At 52.6% G+C, this 18,360-nt stretch overlaps 1 long non-coding RNA gene across 2 annotated transcripts in view; it reads right to left on the bottom strand.

The window, feature by feature from the left end:
• Positions 1 to 18,360, bottom strand: part of LOC116742347 — a 396,625-nt gene that overhangs the window by 197,556 nt on the left and 180,709 nt on the right. The window lies entirely within an intron of this gene.

Genomic DNA, 18,360 nt, shown 5'->3' with positions numbered 1-18,360 from the left:
TGCGTGGAGCTGCAAACTGAAAACCAACGGGCTCTTCCTGGCTACAGGTTCCACCCACAGGATGTTTAAAATGTTTCTCAACTAACTGCCTACATCTAACAATTCAGGAAATTTCATTACAAGGTCCAAAAATGTATTTGGCAACCCTGGTCCCACACAAGACAACAGCTGGTTGAATGCTGAGGGCAGGGTGGTCCTTTATTCAAGGTATGTATGCTCCCGCTGGCTGGAGCCCCATCCCTCAGAGATGACCAAGCCCAAACTCAACCCAGATGAAGATGCCACTGCTCAGAAAGGTGAGAAGACTTGCCCAAGGTCACACAGCAAGCCAGGGGTAGGATGGGAACTAGAGCTCAGTATTCCTTACACAAAGGTCTGTGTCCCTTCTACCTGCCAGGCTGCACCTCTTCTCATTTAGAACCAGTCACAGCCTTAGGAAGTAGATAATCCATTTGACATCTGGCTAGAACAAGGATCCCGGTGTCACCTTGAGTCCGGAGCAAAATCCAACTCAGGCAGAAGTGACACCACAGGCGACACAGGGGCCCCAGCACACGGCACCATAATTAGCCCAGACCTGATCATCGTCATCGGGATGCCTCTTGTTCAATGTTATTCTTTGCTTCGTGGTTCCCACATCCAGAGGAACAATACTTCCCTAAAAATCAATTGTCCCCAGCGACCCACCTACACGGTTCTTGGAAAATATAGGTTAAACATTCTGCCTCACGCACAAAAAAACAAGGAACAAAGAGGGCGAGGGAAATTCATCCCCACAGTCCTGCACTTTTCATTATCCACCCCAAAGGTTTTTTAAGCGGTCAAGTTCAAATAACCCTGTTCCTTGGGGCTGCAGAACTATTTTTACCAACAGTTTCCAGAGAGGAGGCTCCAAGGCTTTTAATAGATGGGATTACTGGGTATCAAGAGACATGAAATGGCTTCAAGAGGCTGGAGGTTAGGGGAACTGAAGATGGGTTGGGAGGAAGATGCTGGAATAATCCGTTTCTGACACAGGAGAAGGAACAGCTGATTCCATTCTGCTGTCCAGAACTGTGGAGGAGCTGAGACACAGGAATTGCGAAACATCAGTCAAAGAAGCAAATGGCTCCACTGGGACCATTTCCCAACCTTCCAGAACAAATAAGGAGATAGATGGGTCTGGTTTTAAGAAGAGGCAGCATCCAGTGATGGAGGATGGCCGGCACATAGTAAGTGCTCAGTAAATGTTACATACACATACGGTTTCTGAATCTCGCCACTTGGGATGGATAGCCCAGTGGACCAATCCTCTCTATCCACATGTGCCCTCTAGGTGTTCACGCCCAGTCTCAAGGCTTAAATAACGTGACTCCCAAATAGGGACCCAAATACTTATCCCTTTACTCCATGTCCTAGTCTGGGCTTTCCAAAGAAACAGACAAAAGAAATAATAGGGGAGAGAGAGATAATTTTAATGAATTGGCTCACACATTTGTCGTAGAGGCCGGCAAATCCAAAATCTGCAGGGTGGGCCAGCAGGATGGAGACCCGGGGAAGAAGTGACGTTGCAGCTCAAGTCTGAAGGCTGTCCGGAGGCCGAATTCCCACTTCCTCGGGGGCCTTCAGTCTTTTTTCCCTGAGGCCGTCAACTGATTGGGCGAGGCCCACCCACATTGTGGAAGATAATCTGCTTCCCTCAGAGTCTACTGACGTAAATGTTAATCCCATCCAAAAACGCCTTCACAGTCATATCTAAACTGCTGTTTGACCCAATGTCTGGATACCTAGCCAAGGTGACACACGAAATTAGCCTTCACATGGCAGATTCGTATAGCCAGCTGCTTCCTGAATATCTCCACTTTTATGTCTAACAATGCCTGACTAACACCTCAAACGTCATGATTCTACCCCTACCCACCACACTTCTCCACTGATCCCCCATAAGAATAAATGGAAACTTCAGTCTCTACTTGCTCAAGGTGAAATCTTGGGATCACCCTTTTTCGGATACCCTGTAATCCAATCCACCAGCAAATTCTACCTTTGTGATATATTTACATCTGATCACTTCTCACGATCGCCTCTGCAACCACGTGGCCAGGCCACCATCATCCCTTCCCTGGATTTCTGCAGTAGCCTCTTAACTGGTCCATCTGCTTCCACCTTTGCCACTTTCAGACCATTTCCAGCACAGCAGCTAGAACGATCCAGTTAAAACACAAGTCAGATCTGCTTTGAAGGCTCCAATGGCCCCATTTCAGCAGAGGTAACAGCCAACAACCCTACCACGACCCTCTTCCATCTCTGAGTCTTTCCTGCTCTTTGTGGCTGGACCACATTTCTCCCCGGGGGTGAAATGCCCACCTCTCAGTTCCCAGATGGGGCACTTCCTGAAGCCCAGCCAGCGCCCACCGGAGCCTTATAAGCCAAGTAATGACCATGAAGACATTAGAGCATTAACCTGAGGACAATGCTGGGGGACAGGGGGAGCTGAAGGGTATTAACTAAAATAGAGGAGGGTACAGGCCGGGTTGTGCGTCTTTGAAAGACTCCCTAAGGCAGCTGGTGTGGATTATTCTCTGAACTGTGTTGTAAAAGAAGAATCAGGTGGTGGCCAGGTAAGCAGTGGGAGGACGGGCAGGGGGAAGGGAGGAGAGGCGAGAACTCGTGCAGGTGCGCCGCATCTTCTAAGAGCACCCTGCCAAGCAGCTGCTACTGATTCACACACCCGCAGCCAGAGGAATCGAGAGAGCAAAGATAGAAAGAAGATGCGGTATTTGACTGTGGCCAGGAGGAAGAAAGCCTCCCGATGGCCCAGAGGAGGGGAAAAGCATGGTGCCAAGTGGACGGCAGGGAGAGGGGACTCATCCTCCCTCCCCACCCTCCTGAGTCCCTCTCCCTTCGACAGGACCTGAGCGCAAAGGCTCGGATGCTACAAGGTCCCTTCTGTGTTCTGAGCCCTTGTCTGGAGACTCTGGGGGAGGGAGAGAGCAGCTGCCATCCCTCATCCTGCAGAACATGAAGCGGACCACCCAGGACCTGCCCAGCTACTCAGCAGGGCGTTTCGTCACCCAGGGCAGGTTCAAGGTCCCTGTGGGGTCTCCTCCCACTGCGGCCGAGGGAGACCAGCTCTCACCCCTTCACAGAGGTGGCTCTCAATGAGCAGGACACAGCTCGCTCCAGAGCTTGTTCCTCTCAGCAATAAAGGAGTCTGCCCCCGACGGTCAGCTAATGGGAACTGTTCATGAATACACGGAATGATCCTGAAAGGGCCTGAGCCAGGACTAAGCAGGGGCTCAGGGCTGGTGAGAGGGTGTCTTGATTACTAACAGGGTCCTGTAATTCCAGAGACCACCACCCTTGAGCCCATTAAAGCACGTGCCGCCACCGGTAATTCTCTGCTTTCTTTCTCAGCCTCCTGTTTGTCATCTGCACACCCCACGTGACCGCAGGCCTTCCCGGCAGCACCCTTGCGCCCAGGGAAATGCAGGGTGCGTGGAAAGCGCTGAATAAGTAAGTGCTGAACGGTAACGCTGTTCTAGGCTGCATGGGGAGAAGACAGGAAGGAGACTCCTGGAGAAACCTGGAACTCAGAGGAAACTTCTTCCATGGACATGGATCCAAATCCTTGATTTCAAACAGCGAGATGGAAGCTTAGACCAGTGACTACAGCTGGGTCTCAGGATTCCTCCCTGGCTGGGAAGCGTGGGGAGAGCCGGGGTCGAGCTATTTCTCAACTGGTTAAAATGTCTACCAGAGACTGCACACGAAGGCCCTCAAATACCAAGCTTCCTTGCTGGATACTGGACAGCATGAGATCAACTCAGCCTGGTGACACAGATCAGAAACGCCAACTGGCCGATATTCTTACGTAAGACAGCGGAGAAATGAACACTTAACAAAATGTGTTTAGTTGAAAAACTCCCTCGCAGGGAGGCAGAACCAATAACAGGGATGTCTGGAGTTGCAAATGTTGGGACTCGCCAGTTCAAAGAAGTGGCTCTTTTCTTTTCTTTTTAACCTCTCTATTGGAGTATAATTGCTTTACACTGTTGTGTTAGTTTCTGCTTTATAACAAAGTGAATCAGTTATACATATACATATGTTCCCATATCTCCTCCCTCTTGCGTCTCCCTCCCACCCTCCCTATCCCACCCCTCCAGGCGGTCACAAAGCACCGAGCTGATCTCCCTGTGCTATGCGGCTGCTTCCCACTAGCTATCTATTTTACATTTGGTAGTGTATATATGTCCATGCCACTCTCTCACCTCGTCCCAGCTTACCCTCCCCCTTCCCAGTGTCCTCAAGTCCATTCTCTACGTCTGCATCTTTATTCCTGTCCTGCCCCTAGGTTCTTCAGAACCATTTTTTAAAAAATTTTTGGATTCTATATATATGTGTTAGTGTACGGGATTTGATTTTCTCTTTCTAACTTACTCACAGAAGTGGTTTTTAAAGGAGGGTGATTTTGCTCTCCACCCTGCCGGCCCCCAGGGAACATTTGCCAATGTCTGGAGGCATTTTTGATGGTTATGACTGGGGAGGGGATGCTACTTGCCTCCAGTGAGTGGAGGCCAGGGATGCTGCTAAACATCCTATGGTGAGGTGGACCCCCCCCCCCCCCCGCCGCAAACAGCTGAGAAGCATCCAGCACCAATGCCAAAACAGTGCTGAGGGTGGGAAACCCTGAACCCTAAAGGCAGTCAGGGAAGAGTGCACTTAATTCCAGAGTTAGCTGTAAAGTCTCTCATGAACACCCAGCAGTCATTGCAATAAAAGGCGAACTCCTCTCACTGCAGGTGATCTGGCCCTGCCCTCCTCCAGGAACTGATGCAGCCCCTCTCCGCTTCGCCCCGCACTCCTCCCGCCCTGGCCCTCTTGCTGCCCCTCTCCCCTGCAAGGTCTCTGCAGACGCCTTCCTGCTCAGGGGAGAAGCCTTGCCTCCTTGTCCCCAGGCGCTCAGGAGGTCCCCTCACGTGGCCATCTCTGCCGAGCCGCTGAGCCCAGGGTTCTCTTCCCCAGCACTTTACTTTCTCATCAGAAGTTGCAATTATTTGAACTGTTTATTCCCATGTTCCCGTCTCTTCACTGCACTAAAGACTTTAAGATCCCTGAGGGCAAGGGTTACAGCGGTCTTTCACACCCTTGTATTCCAGGGCTGGGCACCGCAGACACCTGAGGAGTATTTTCTGCACGTCTGAATGGATGCACGACGGGACTGCTGTGGAGTCGAAAGGGATAGTGAATGGGAAGGGCGCTGTCCAGTCCCACGTGAAAAATAAGTCATCCGGGGGCTTCCCTGGTGGCGCAGTGGTTAAGAATCCGCCTGCCAATGCAGGGGACACAGGTTCGATCCCTGGTCCAGGAAGATCCCACATGCCGCAGAACAAATAAGCCCGTGCGCCACAACTACTGAGCCTGCACTCTACAGCCTGCGAGCCAGGACTACTTAGCCCGCGCGCCACAACTACTGAAGCCTGTGTGCCTAGAGCCCATGTTCTGCAACAAGAGAAGCCACCGCAATGAGAAGCCCATGCACCACAACAAAGAGTAGCCCCCAGGGCTCGCTGCAACTAGAGAAAGCCTGTATGCAACAACGAAGACACAACGCAGCCAAAAAAAAAAAAAAAAATCAAAATAAATAAGTCATCCGTGTGTGTGCACCAGAGGCGGTCCTTGGGCGAGCTGTGCTGGTGGTCAGGAAGAGTTGGAGGAACTCGTTTTGCTTTGGGCTCTGTTATGGGTTGAACTGTACCCCCCAAAGAGATACATTGAAATCCTAACCTGTAAATGTGATTTTATTTTGAAATAGGGTCTTTGCAGATACAATCAAGTTAAGATGAGGCCATACTGGTTTAGGGTGCCCTAAATCCAATGACCGGGGTCCTCATAATGAGAGAGATGCAGAGACTCACAGACACACACAGAGAAGTCCATGTGAGGATGGAGGCAGAGCTGGAGTGAGGCAGCCACAAGCCAAGAACCCGAAGGATTGCTAGTGACACCAGAAACTAGGAAGACACAAGGAAGGGTCCTTACCCTACAGGTTTCAGAGGAAGCACAACCTTGCCAACACCTTGAGTTTGGAATTCTGGACTCCAGAACTGTGAAGGAATACATTTCTGTTGTGCATGGCAGCCCTGGGAAACTAATCCAGGCTCTAACACCCTGACAGGATCCTTTGGAAGAAGGGAAGAGTCAGCCAGGATCCCTGGACAAAAAAGCTCTTCTTAAAAGTCATGAGGCTGGGACTTCCCTGGTGGCGCAGTGGTTAAGAATCCGCCTGCCAATGCAGGGGACACGGGTTCGAGCCCTGGTCCGGGAAGATCCCACATGCCGCGGAGCAACTAAGCCCGTGCGCCACAACTACTGAGCCTGTGCTCTAGAGCCCATGAGCCACAACTAGAGAAAGCCCGTGCGCAGCAACGAAGACCCAACACAGCCAAAAATAATAAATAAATAAATAAATAAAGTCATGAGGCTGCCCCTCATTCCCTGGGTGAACCGCCCTGACTCTCCCTCACCAGCCTAAGCACAAGACGCGCCAGAGACTCTAGTGCCACCCGAAAATCCAGAGGCTGGGTGGGGTCTGCAGCCACTGAGGGCTAAGGAACACGCAATCCATATGCAGTAAGCACTCAGTAAACACCGTCGGATGACTGATGGACCAATCAATTAGCAAGATGGCTGAGCACAGTCACAGGACTCCGAGGTAATTAGCCACCACCTCCCCGTTTACCATCAGTGGGGATTTTCAGATGGACACCTAAGAACCTAAGATGCACTGTGCCTCTCCGTGGAGCCTCTCATTCATTCTCCATCCAGGGGGCATCAGGACAGTTGCAGGGCTTCTCTGAGGGCCGGGGCCGAGATGTCATGGTGGAGAAGCATGGGGAGCAGCTAGCCCAGGAACACATTACCGTGTGTTTTCCCGTCCATGAGCCATTTCTCACTTCATTTAATTATAGAAACGCAGAGGGGCAGGTACCACGATCCCATTTTCAACTTGGAGGAACTAAGCTCTGAGAGGTTCAGAGATTTGCTCAGTGTTCCGCAGCGGGTAAAAGAGAGTGACAGCTTCAAAACCAACGCTTCCCACTCCACGCGGATGTTCCTTTTCTCTTGGACTTGGCTAAGCAGGCGGGACGCGGGACGGCGGCTCCCTCCGTGATGGCGGGGATGGACTCCTGCGCTGTTATGACCGCAGGACCACGACACGGAGGAAAGAAAGCAGGAGGAACAACCCTCACCCACACGCCCCATCATGCCATAGCACAAACATGTGAAGTTCCCAGAGCGGCCTTCTGGTAGTCATCTGTATGCACGCGCATTTTCATTTTCACATCGCGTTCATACGAGATGATGGGCTTTGCTTGTATCACCCAGCCTGTTATTTCCAGGATCTAAAAATGCTCATTTGGCATTTATTCAACCAATTTTATTTTGCACCTGCTATAACCCAGGCACCATGCTGGGCAGTGAAGACAAAGTGGTGAGCAAAAAATGGACACTGCCCCCATCAAATGAGCAGGGGAAACAGACATTAATTCAATAATCAGGCAATTCAATTGCTAGAAATTATGGTAAGTCAAATAAAGGGAAAGTGTAGCGTCCTAAGACAGCTGGTAAAATAAGGACTTCAAAACTGATCATTTTAAGGATCTCATAATATTATACTAGGTGGGTAATCATAGCTTATTTAACCATTCTCCATTTAATCAAGTTTGGTTTCAACTTTTTATTATCCTAACTGAAGTTACCTGGAAATATCTGGAAGTGAAATGTCATGATGTCTATAATTTACTTGAAACTATGTTAGAAAAAAAAGAAGTAAATAAAGCAAATGTTTATCATTGTTCAAACTAGTCAATGGGTAAATGGGTGCTCACTACACTATCCTCTCTACTTTCCTGGACGGTTGAAATTTTCTATAATCCAAAGTAAAAAAAAAAATCATGATTTAATAGACATTTTCACAAAATAGCTTTTTTTTTTCTTCTTTTATTTTCCTTCTTCCTTCCCCTTAGGATAAAACTGAGAAATGAGGTAATGGACTGAAAATACTCAGACACTATCAAGGCCATTTCTGCTAACAAAAACCCACTCCCGGCATTCTACCAGTTTCCAGGGCAGCACGTTTATGTGTACCTGCTGTCCTCTGGCCTCGTTACAGCAGTGGATGGCGGTGTTTAAATTGTTTCCTCATTTAATTAGTGTAAATAGGCAAGGTCCACTGTACCTCGCATTTCTCCCGTTTTCCTGTGAGCATCTGAACTGCTTCTCATAACCTCAGCAAGCTGCTCACAGGAGGCGGCAGAGTGAGTGAAGAGGACAGGCTTGAACGCTGCTCCCCTGCCCTTTAGTTGGGTAAATGCTTAGGCGCATACTTTACGTTCCAGACTCAGGGTTGCCTCGTCTGAGAAACAGGGGTGGAGAAGAGGTGGGGCTTCATGGGATGATCTGTCAGGAAGCACCTGGAACAGCCTCGGAGAGAGTGGACGTTTGGTGAAAAGCGTGGCGCCTCCTCATTCTTGATGCCAACGGCATCCCTCTTCCACCAGCCAACAGAACCTCACGGCAACCCTGACCTCCCTTCCCAGTGTGAACAGGGGCGCTGCTTTCTGTCACCTCGCAGGCAGCATCCTGTGAAGAGGATGGTGCAGAGCCAGGCTGCTGGGATGGGGCAGAGAAGCGGGGATGGCAGGGGCTCCCTCTGCCCGAGGGCGCAACTGGCCCAGTTGGTATTTACGCTAAAAATGCATCAAAGTCTACCCTCTGGACAGACTCATCTTACAGCCCGGATGCTTCTAGGCTGGCCCTTCACTCTCCGACCCTTCTGCTGATGTGGCCTCAGGAATGCCAACAGACTGTGACAACAACGCAACACCAAAGGCAAGTGTGCTTCCAGGTGGAGGGAAGAATACCCTACAGCAAACCAAAGCAACCCTCCCCCCAGATCTATTATGAAACAAAAGAGCATGAACATCTGGGATCACCTCTTACTTGCTGTCACCATGAGCACGTCAGTCCTCTCTGTTCCTGTTTCCCCAAGTGCAAAGCAGTGAGAATGATTCCTCATCTCCAAATACATGTGCAAAGATTAAAGGAGAGAATGGCATGACCCAGTAAGAGACCAACAGACAGATGGGAGAGCGATGTGTAAAATGGGCATGATGGCTCCGCCCTCCCAGGGATGTGGCCACCGCAGGGGCACAAGGTACCCAGCACAGTGCCAGCCCCCCAGAAGTGCCTGGTTCTAAGCAGCCTTAGCTCGTCCCACTATCTGGGGTCTCCCCAGCCTCTGCACCACTGGTGATGGCAGCAGCTGACTGGCCAGGAAGAGAGGGGCCCAGACCGCCTATCATCAAGTGAGAATCCCAACGGTGGGTCTGCGACTGACAAACCAACCAGAGCAGCAGCAAAGCCAAACGTCTCCGAGAAGGAGCCCGAACCCAGGATGCCTGGATGCCCTACAATGACTGGCACGTGGCAGGGGCGAGACACACGTTTACTCAATAAAAGAACTTGTGTCTCTTCAAGAGCCGCTTAAGAGGGAAAGCGGGGATCCCTGTGAATTGCAGGACTCCGGGAAGGTCAGGAGCAAGTGAGTGTTCCGAAGAAATCAACAACTTCTGAATACCTGTGACCCTCCATCAAAAGGTTACCAGTGGGGAGGGGGGTGGAAGGAGGCGCAAAATAGGTCAAGGGGACGAAGAGGTACAAACGACTAGGTATAAAATAAGTAAGTTACAAGGATGTAATGTACAGCACAGGGAATAGAGTCAATATTTTATAATAACTTTGAATGGAGAATAATCTATAAACATACTGAATTACCTTGCTGTACACCTGAAACTAATATAATACTGTAAGGCTGCTGTAATTCAATATTAGAAAGAAAAAGGCTCCGCCCAGGAGGCGAGGGGCAGAGGCCAAAGTGCTGAGAGCACCTACTTACTGCCTTGCAGGCCTGGAGATGTGTGTGCATTGTGGTCTTCAAGCTTCACATAGGTAGAAATTATTATCCTCATTTTACAGAGGAGAAGCTTTGAGAAGTAACATGCCCCAAAGCCCCTCAATCAATAAAAGGTGGAAATGAACTTGAACCAAGGCTTTGGGACTCCAGGGCTCTTGCTCCTAATGAATCACTGAGCCACGCAGGCTCCTTTGTCACCAGAGAACAGCAGTGTTAACCGTCACCAGCTCATCCCATAATATGGCAACAGCACGTATTACTTTCCTTTTGCTGCCATAACAAATTACCACAAACGTCATGGCTGAAAACAGCACAAGTTTATCCTCTTACAGTTCTGAAGGTCAGAAGTCCAAAATAAGCCCTCAAGTGCTAAAATCAAGGTGTCAGCAGGCCTGGTTCTTCCTGGAGGCTCCAAAGGAAAATATGGTCCCTCTTCCACTTCTACAGGCTGCGAGCATTCCTGGGCTCCTGGCAGCATCACTCCAATACCTGCTTCCGTGGTCACAACGCCTTCTCCTCTTGTGTGGTCAAATGCCCCTCTTATAAAGTTGCTTGTGATGACACTGGGTCCACCTAGATCATCCAGGATAGTCTTCCCATCTCAAGATCCTTAACCACATGTCGAAGTCCCTTTTGCCGTGGAAGGTGACAGTCACCTGGCAGGGCGAGCGGGGCAGGGGGAAGCTAGGATGTGGATATCTTTGGGGTGCTGTTACTGAGCCAACCACGTGTGTTGACTTGTCTTTCTCCTGCACTATGTATCACTCATCACCATGTTCCTAGCATATAGCACAGTGCCTCCCATATAGTAAGTGCCCAGTAAACACAGAAGGACAGAAGGCGGGGAAGAAAAGGAGGGCCCAGGGAAGGGACACAATCCTAAAGATCCCACATCATGCCTGAGTCCCCACAAGTGCAAGTGGGAGAAGGTTCAACTAGCAGAAACGCATCTACTGGGAACACTTACAAAGTGCAAGGTGTCGGCACCTTGCTGGCTAGAGGATGGAAATCTCCAGTGCGAAGTGTGTTGGTTCCCCAGCCCCTGTGTGCTCCCACAGCTACTGCTGCCGAAACAGCAGGCCAGCAAGCAGCAGGTGGCTCTTTTCCTGCCGACTTCCTGGGAATCTAGGCAGGGCTGGAGTCGCCTGCGGGCTTACTGCTGTGTCCTGATGAAGGTACTTTTCCTGTAAGAGAGGTAACAAAACCAGAGAAGCCTCACATACTGTATCCTTGCCACAAATGCTTCTGTTGTCCCCTCGCCCCCAAGAGATACTAAGAACGGTTCCTTTTCAGAGACCAGATGATCACAATAATAGTTACTGCTCACACCAGGGCTTCACAAACATCATCTCTACTCTAGTCAACACATCGGGCTAAATAAACGTTTCTACGTTCATTTTACAGGTGGAGAAACAGAGGTACAGGGCAGAAGTAACTTACTCGAAATCACCAGCTGAGAGAAGGCAGAGGAAGAAGTCTATCAAATTCTAAGGCTGGGCTCTTTCCACTCGGACACACATTTGCCAAGAATGAGGGTTGGATTGCATGCGCGGAGCCACGGGCTTTGTCTGCAGACAGCGCTGGGTGTGACAGTCAGGCGACTCAGCCTCCAAGCCAGAGCCGAGCGATCTGAAGCCCAAGCCCTTGCTGAACTGGGTGAGGGTGTCCCCGCTCACACAGTCCCACTGTGAACACAGAAGTCTACTCCTCGCGTGCTCGGCGCTGTGGCACTGGGGACGCTGAGATAAATAAAAGAGTCACCGTTGCGCCCTTCAAAGGGCTGGGTGGACACACACAGTGATAGACCAGAACAGTGCTGGAAGTGCCACCTGGGTTAGAACAAAGCCCTAGAGGTCTGGTGGTCCTCAGTGGAGAGGCAGCAACTCCAGCTAGGGGACAGGAAAGCCTCATGGAGGAGGGGGCTCTGCAGCCAGGTATAGAAGGTTGAATAGGAGTTTTCCAGGAGGAAGAGAATGCTCATTTTGGCAGAGGAAAGGGCATTCTCTTTATAAGCCTTTAGTTCACTGGGAAAAGTAAATAAATACCTGGGTTGATGTCTGGCACAGAGTAGGTACAGAGAGGAGGGGGCAGGGGAGAGAGGGAGCAGTGTCTCTTGTTTTTATCGCCCCTGTTCAAGGCTCTGCACTTTGCTTTTATGAGGCCTAAGTCAGGGCAAAAGTGCTGCAGACGATACCAACGTCAAGCTCGTAGCTCAGCAGGGGCGGGGAGGTGGGCCTGCAAAGCCGATGGCTGCCCAGCCTCCCAAATCCGACCACCCAGCCATCACCCTCAGCCGGTCTCCTTGGCCTGGGACGGCAGGCGCGAGCGTGGAGAGGCGCCCAAGGCAAGCGAGTGGAGAACAGTGCTCCTCAGGGAACAGCCTCCAGGATTGAGGTCGAAGACTGAATTTGGCATTTTTTACTCCTTGGGGCTCTGCCATGGGTGAAGCGGGGCAGAGGGGGAGGAGGAAAAAGCTCCGACCCTACCATGAGGAACTGACTACTCAGAGGCTATTTTCAAAGCCAGAGCCCCGACTCAGTTGCCAGCCTTGAGGCTGGAAATGTAACTGGCGAGGCCCTAGCCTGCGTGCCGCGGCTAATCAACGGCCGCAGGGCCTCATTTCCCCACGACACTGACATTTCAGGAGCTCCTCTTCCGAAGGCTCCCAGGGTTACAAGAGGAACCCTCTGCTATGTTCTAGCCTCTGGGGCAGGGAGCGGGGCAGGGGCAGGGGGAACTTTGTGGGAAACCAGTGTCTTGCCACACCCCTTGGAAGAAAAGGCCACTGCTTTTCTGTCCTGCAGCTTCTTTCCTCCCAGCCCCTGATCCTCACAAGAATGCAGAGTTTGGTCTTATTAAACCCATTTTACATACGCGAAAGCTGTAGCACAGAGCAGGGGAGGGGGTGCTAGCTTTGAGGTTAATGCTGTATCACGCCTGTGCAAGGTGCAGGCCATGAAGAGGCCCAGAAACACTCCCCCACGCCTTCCCACCCCCATAACAAAAACCAGGAAACAGGGTGATAAGCTCCATGGCAGTTCCTGGGTGTTTTCATGGTATTTGCGCTGGGTTTTTTTTTGCAGCTTTTGTCTTCTACAATGCACTCAGCTGGTCAGGCAGCCCCTGAGGGCATCAAAGGCCCCGCCGGCAGCAGATACAAGAGCACGGCAGTGCCAAAGGCCCCGCCCCCGCCGGCTACCAGCCACCCGCCACTCAGCCTGGGAGATTCACAAAAAGGAGGTGTCTGGTCTCACAACTACTCCAGGTGTGACTTAACCCTCGGCCTTGAGGTCTGTTCCAGAACAGCCCAGGTGTGCCAACCCCAGGTGGTACGGGCAGGGGCTGAGGTCCAAGTTGCCTCCGGACCAACGACGGTAGGAAGATCACGGGCAACTCGATAGGTCCAGGGAACTTGACCTCTGCAAGTGATGAAAGAGGTCAGAATAGCTTCGTGGCGAGGGCGCTGCCTCAAATCCAGAGTGGAGAGATCCCTGCTTCCACAATCCAGTATTCATTACTGAGCACCTGCTCCAGGCCTGGCCTTGGACATGGGCCTGGCCTAAGGAGTACACAAGCCAGTGAGGGGGCCATGTGGAAAGACAGGTTGAATGCAAGAAACGGCATCAAAAAGGAAGTGGAGGACTTCCCTGGTGGCGCAGTGGTTAAGAATCCGCCTGCCAATGCAGGGGACACGGGTTCAAGCCCTGATCCAGGAAGATCCCACATGCCGCAGAGCAACTGAGCCGGTGCGCCACAACTACTGAGCCTGCGCTCTAGAGTCCGAGAACCACAACTAGAGAAAGCCCACACATAGCAACGAAGACCCAAAGCAGCCAAATAAATAAATAAAGGAAGGAAGTGGACTTTATTCATTCAGTCAATAACCACTGAGGCCCACCACATGGCAGGTGCTGGGGAGACACTGGTGAATGAGACAGACACAGTCCCTATACTTACGGAGCTTAGATTCTTGCTAACTCTGTCCTGGGCAACCACAAAGACCTGCCCAAGCGTCTGGGTGTCAGCTGTGCTCCAAGTAGCCAGGTAATCTTGAGGGACTTTTGTTGCTTCTCAGCGGGTCAACGTGCTCATCTGTGAAATGGGTATGGCACGTTTGTATTATGACAGGCCTCATGGCCTTCAAATATAGTCCTGTAGAAACATTTCGTAACAGGAAAAGTGTTCACCGTATGTTAGATGGCAAAAGCTGGTGATAAGTACTTTACTTTTCCAAATATATGTATATGCAAGAACATATGTGTGTCTGTGAACTATTACATATATCTTATAAAACTAGCTATTCCGGTATATATGTGTCTTAGCCTGCTTCAGACGCTTTATAACAAGATGCCACAGACTGGGTGGTTTGGTAATCAATTCTAAATAACAGAATTGATTCCTCACAGCTGTAGAAGCTGGGAAGTCCAAGATCAAGGTGCCAGCCAATTCAATTCCTGATGAAACCCACTTCCAGGATTGCAGTCAGCCACCCTCTCCCTGCGTCCTCACAAAGCCTTTCCCCTGTGCTCTCAAGGAGAGAGAGATCAATCTCCCCTTCTCTTTTTATAAGGGCACTAATCACATCATGAGGGCTCCATCCTTATGACCTCATCTAACCCTCATCAACTCCCAAAGGCCCCACCTCCAAATGCCATCCCGTTGGGGGTTAGGGCTTCAACCTATGAATTTGAGGGGGACACGAGCATTCAGTCCCTCACAACATGTCTAAGTGCGCGCGTGCGTACGTGTGTGTACCCGTGTCTGCACCTATCTGGGCAACAGGACTACAAGTGGTTTTTAGTTTTTCCTTTTGCTTATCTGAAGCTCCTAAATTGTACAAGGAAGAGGTATTGCTTTTAAGATGACAAAATAAGAACAGATGACCCCTCATTCTCACGTGGAATAACAGGACCCGGTGGTACAGGGGATAAGGCCTGGCCTCTGGAGGCCAAGCTGGGCTTGTGCACAGCCTTCTGCCCTCCCTGGGGCTCAGATGCTCTCAACAACCACAGCTACTCTCACCACATAGTGATAACACGCTCCAGTGACTATCAGACACGATGCGCTAATCGACCGACAGCACTTCTTTCCTCCTAACTGGGCGTCTGTGAACTAGGTGCTCTCTTCTCCCTGCTTACAGAGGGGAAACTGAGGCAGCGGCAGGTAAGCCCCACAGCTGGTGATGGCACAGTGAGGCGCTCAACACAGGGGGTCTGGAGCCAAGGCCTGTGCTCTACCCCCCACCCCATCCTGCCTTTCCTTAAGGAGCTCAGAGCCCAGCCCGGCTGCTCCCGTTGCACGGTCTTCCGGGGGGACCAGAGGCCGCGGGCTAGACAGAGGGCCTCACTTCTGGGCCGCGGGGGGCGGGGGAGGGAGGGCGCGGGATGCGGCCTGAGAAAGGGCTCTGGGCTCCGGGAAGAGCCCATCCGGCAGGCCCGGATGAACGTCCCTGCCAGCCCAGGAGAACATCCGGGCGTTTCTTGTTCCCGTGTACACGGGCCTCAGAACAGCCAGGCCCAGGGAGCCAGCTCGGCGGGAAGGGGCTGCCTGGGTCCTGGCACCAGCCCCGGGCCGTGTGCGCTTGGCCAACTCTGTTGGCTGCCCATCCAGGCTTCGACGGGGTGGGCAAAGCGAGGTGGGGGGGCCGGGCTGGCTGGGTCTGCCTGAAATTGAGATGGGAGAACAAAAGGAGGCCGTGGTGGGCTCGTTGGGCTGAAGCCACGGCAGGAGCCGGGAGGCCGAGGAGGGAGGGCTGCGGGGCGCGGCACGAGGGCCAGTGGGCCCTGGGCAGCCGGCAGGGGCGTGGGGGCCTGGGGGCCTGGCAGGCGGGGCCCTGCACTGCAGGAACCGAGGCCCGGGAAAGGCACCTGGGCAGGTGGCAGCCAGCTCAGAGCCACGCGCTGTGCCCGTCCGGGACCCGTAGGACTCGGTGTCTGTGCGTTTCAGAGAATTCACACGTCTCTCCTCTCGGGCCCGCGTGCACTCCCAGCCTCTAGGAGCCAGACATGCGGTAGCACTGAGCGCCAGCTGTAAGCCAGAAAAAGAGGGCTCCTGCCTCGGCTGGCTTGCGCGTTGGCAGCTCCCGCTGGCCTGCGGAGGTGGGATCCCAGGGTCTCTCCAGGATGACCACCAGGCAGAGCCCCGGAAGTTCAGACCCCATGTGGGACCTAGAGACAGAATGCCTGGGCTCCCCTCCTGACTCCATCACCGACTGTGAGCCTGGGCGTGGGACTTAACCCCAAGCCTCAGCGCCAGGAGCACAGTCTATGCTCACTAAGTGTGGCTGGCAGGCACACTGGCAGGTGTGGGTAAGCCCGCGACGTAGGGCTCCAGTCACTGGCAAAAAGCTCTTCTAAGTGCATCCTGCCAGCTCCCGGGGGAATCACCGCCACGGCGGCTGAGAGAGCCTGGCACTGGGCACCCAACCATGGGGAGCCGTTGTAGTTGTCGCGGGAGAACACACAGGGGGAAGGAAAACAGTCACTACAGAGACAGCAGGCAGCTCTCCCTTGGCCAGACAGGCCGAGTGGGAACCACCGACTCACAGCCCCCATTTTTAGCTGGTTCCAAAGACACAGTCACACCTGGGCCCTCTGATGGCCTTGTGCTCCTCCTAAAGACGAGAACCACGCATGAACGGAACCGGGGGCACCACGCACAGCAGCAGGTGATCAAGGGTCACAACAGGGGCTCCCCTGGTGGCGCAGCGGTTGAGGGTCCGCCTGCCGATGCAGGGGACGCGGGTTCGTGCCCCGGTCCGGGAAGATCCCACATGCCGCGGAGCGGCTGGACCCGTGAGCCATGGCCGCTGAGCCTGCGCGTCCGGAGCCTGTGCTCCGCAACGGGAGAGGCCACAACAGTGAGAGGCCCGCGTACCGCAAAAAAAAAAAAAAAAAAAAAAGAAGAAAGAGTCACAACAGGTGACCCTTAAAGAGAGCTCAAGGTGATCAAAGACGCAGAAAGAGGGACAAGGAGGCAGGACGAGAGGAGCCTCAGAGCACAGGTCTGGGAGGCAGGGGTCTCACATTCCACTGAAGCGCTGCCAGCTCTTCCATGGGATGGGGGCGGTCACATCCCCCTCGAGTATCTTCTCAGCTGGTAAGCGAGGGGACCGGAGCAGGGGACCCACAGGGTCTCTCCTTCCACACCACAGATCCATGATGCTGGACCAGAGGACGGTGGGGAGGCTGTAAAAAGAAGGCTGGTGTCTGAGCTCTTCCTGCGAAAGGACCAGCAGGGCATCAGCAGCTCTGGGTGCGGCTCCAGCCCTGCCAGGAGGTGCGCCGGCATGCTCACCCCGCCCGCCTGCCCTGGCACATCTGCCGCAGCGGGAGCAACGGGGCACGTGGAGAGGAAGGGTGAGGCACTGGAGGCAGAGACCTGGGTCCAACTTCTGCCCCCGGGTCCACAGTAACTGGCACTCGGGGAAAGACATTTCAGCTCTGGGGCCCCTGCTTCCTCGGGTGTGACGTGAAGGCAAATACCTGCCTCCAGGGACTAAATGGGACACCACACATGGTAGAGCCTAAACAAAAAGCAACTCAGGGAACCGTTCATTCCTTTCTCTCTATTCGACTTTATTGTGGGGGGCGGGGGGGGGGGGCGTGGCAAACCCCCTGGATAGAAAACCCGTGTCTTCTTTAAGGTCCCTTAATACCAAAGAGTGAATTAGAAAGAAGTCTGGATTTTTAGAGGGAAGATCTGGCTTCCAGTCTCTGCTGTGGTGATGCTTCTTCTACCTGTAAGGCACTGAGCAAGTTGCCTAAGGTCTCTTGGCCTCAGTTACCTCACCTGTAAAATGGGGCTATTAATAATGCTTCACTCGCAGGGTGCGGGAGACTCAAGGTGAGCAAAGGTGTGAGAAGGTGCTTTCCAGAGCATAAAGCTCTCGACGCATTGCTTGCTGCAATGTTCTGTCTCGTCAAAGCAGAAACCCTCTTGTTATAAGAAGTGGCCTCAGAACCAACCTCTCACATAGTTCTACCAGGAAGGGAGCTGTGCTGAAACTCTGGATGAACTTAAATCACTCCTAATGTCTAATCCAAGGCAGGCAGTGTGTCACCAGGGGTTCCTGCCAGAACTCCAGCAAACACTTGCTGACGTGGCACAAGGTGGGCCATTTGGAGAGGCCTGGGGTTCTGCCGGAGGGGGGCCTCTCTTCCTCTGGGGCTGAAGATGCCTAATGCTGAAACCCTAGGCACCTTGCCAGTGTTTGTTTTGTGCACGTTACCCGGGCCTCCCGTTGTCTCGCCGGAGTGACCTCAGGTGCTGGTGGGATTATTACCTGCTTGTCAGGTAGTTGAGAGAGGGAGATACAGAGAGGGCAAGAGACAGCTCTTCAGAGAGGCTGCCAGCCCCAGCAGCTGGCCCCCGAGGCCCAGAACGACCAGGGCCCACCGGAA

Source organism: Phocoena sinus, chromosome 17, assembly GCF_008692025.1.
Source record: "Phocoena sinus isolate mPhoSin1 chromosome 17, mPhoSin1.pri, whole genome shotgun sequence".
NCBI classification, from domain to species: domain Eukaryota; kingdom Metazoa; phylum Chordata; class Mammalia; order Artiodactyla; family Phocoenidae; genus Phocoena; species Phocoena sinus.
This window is presented reverse-complemented; position numbering and strand designations above follow the sequence as displayed.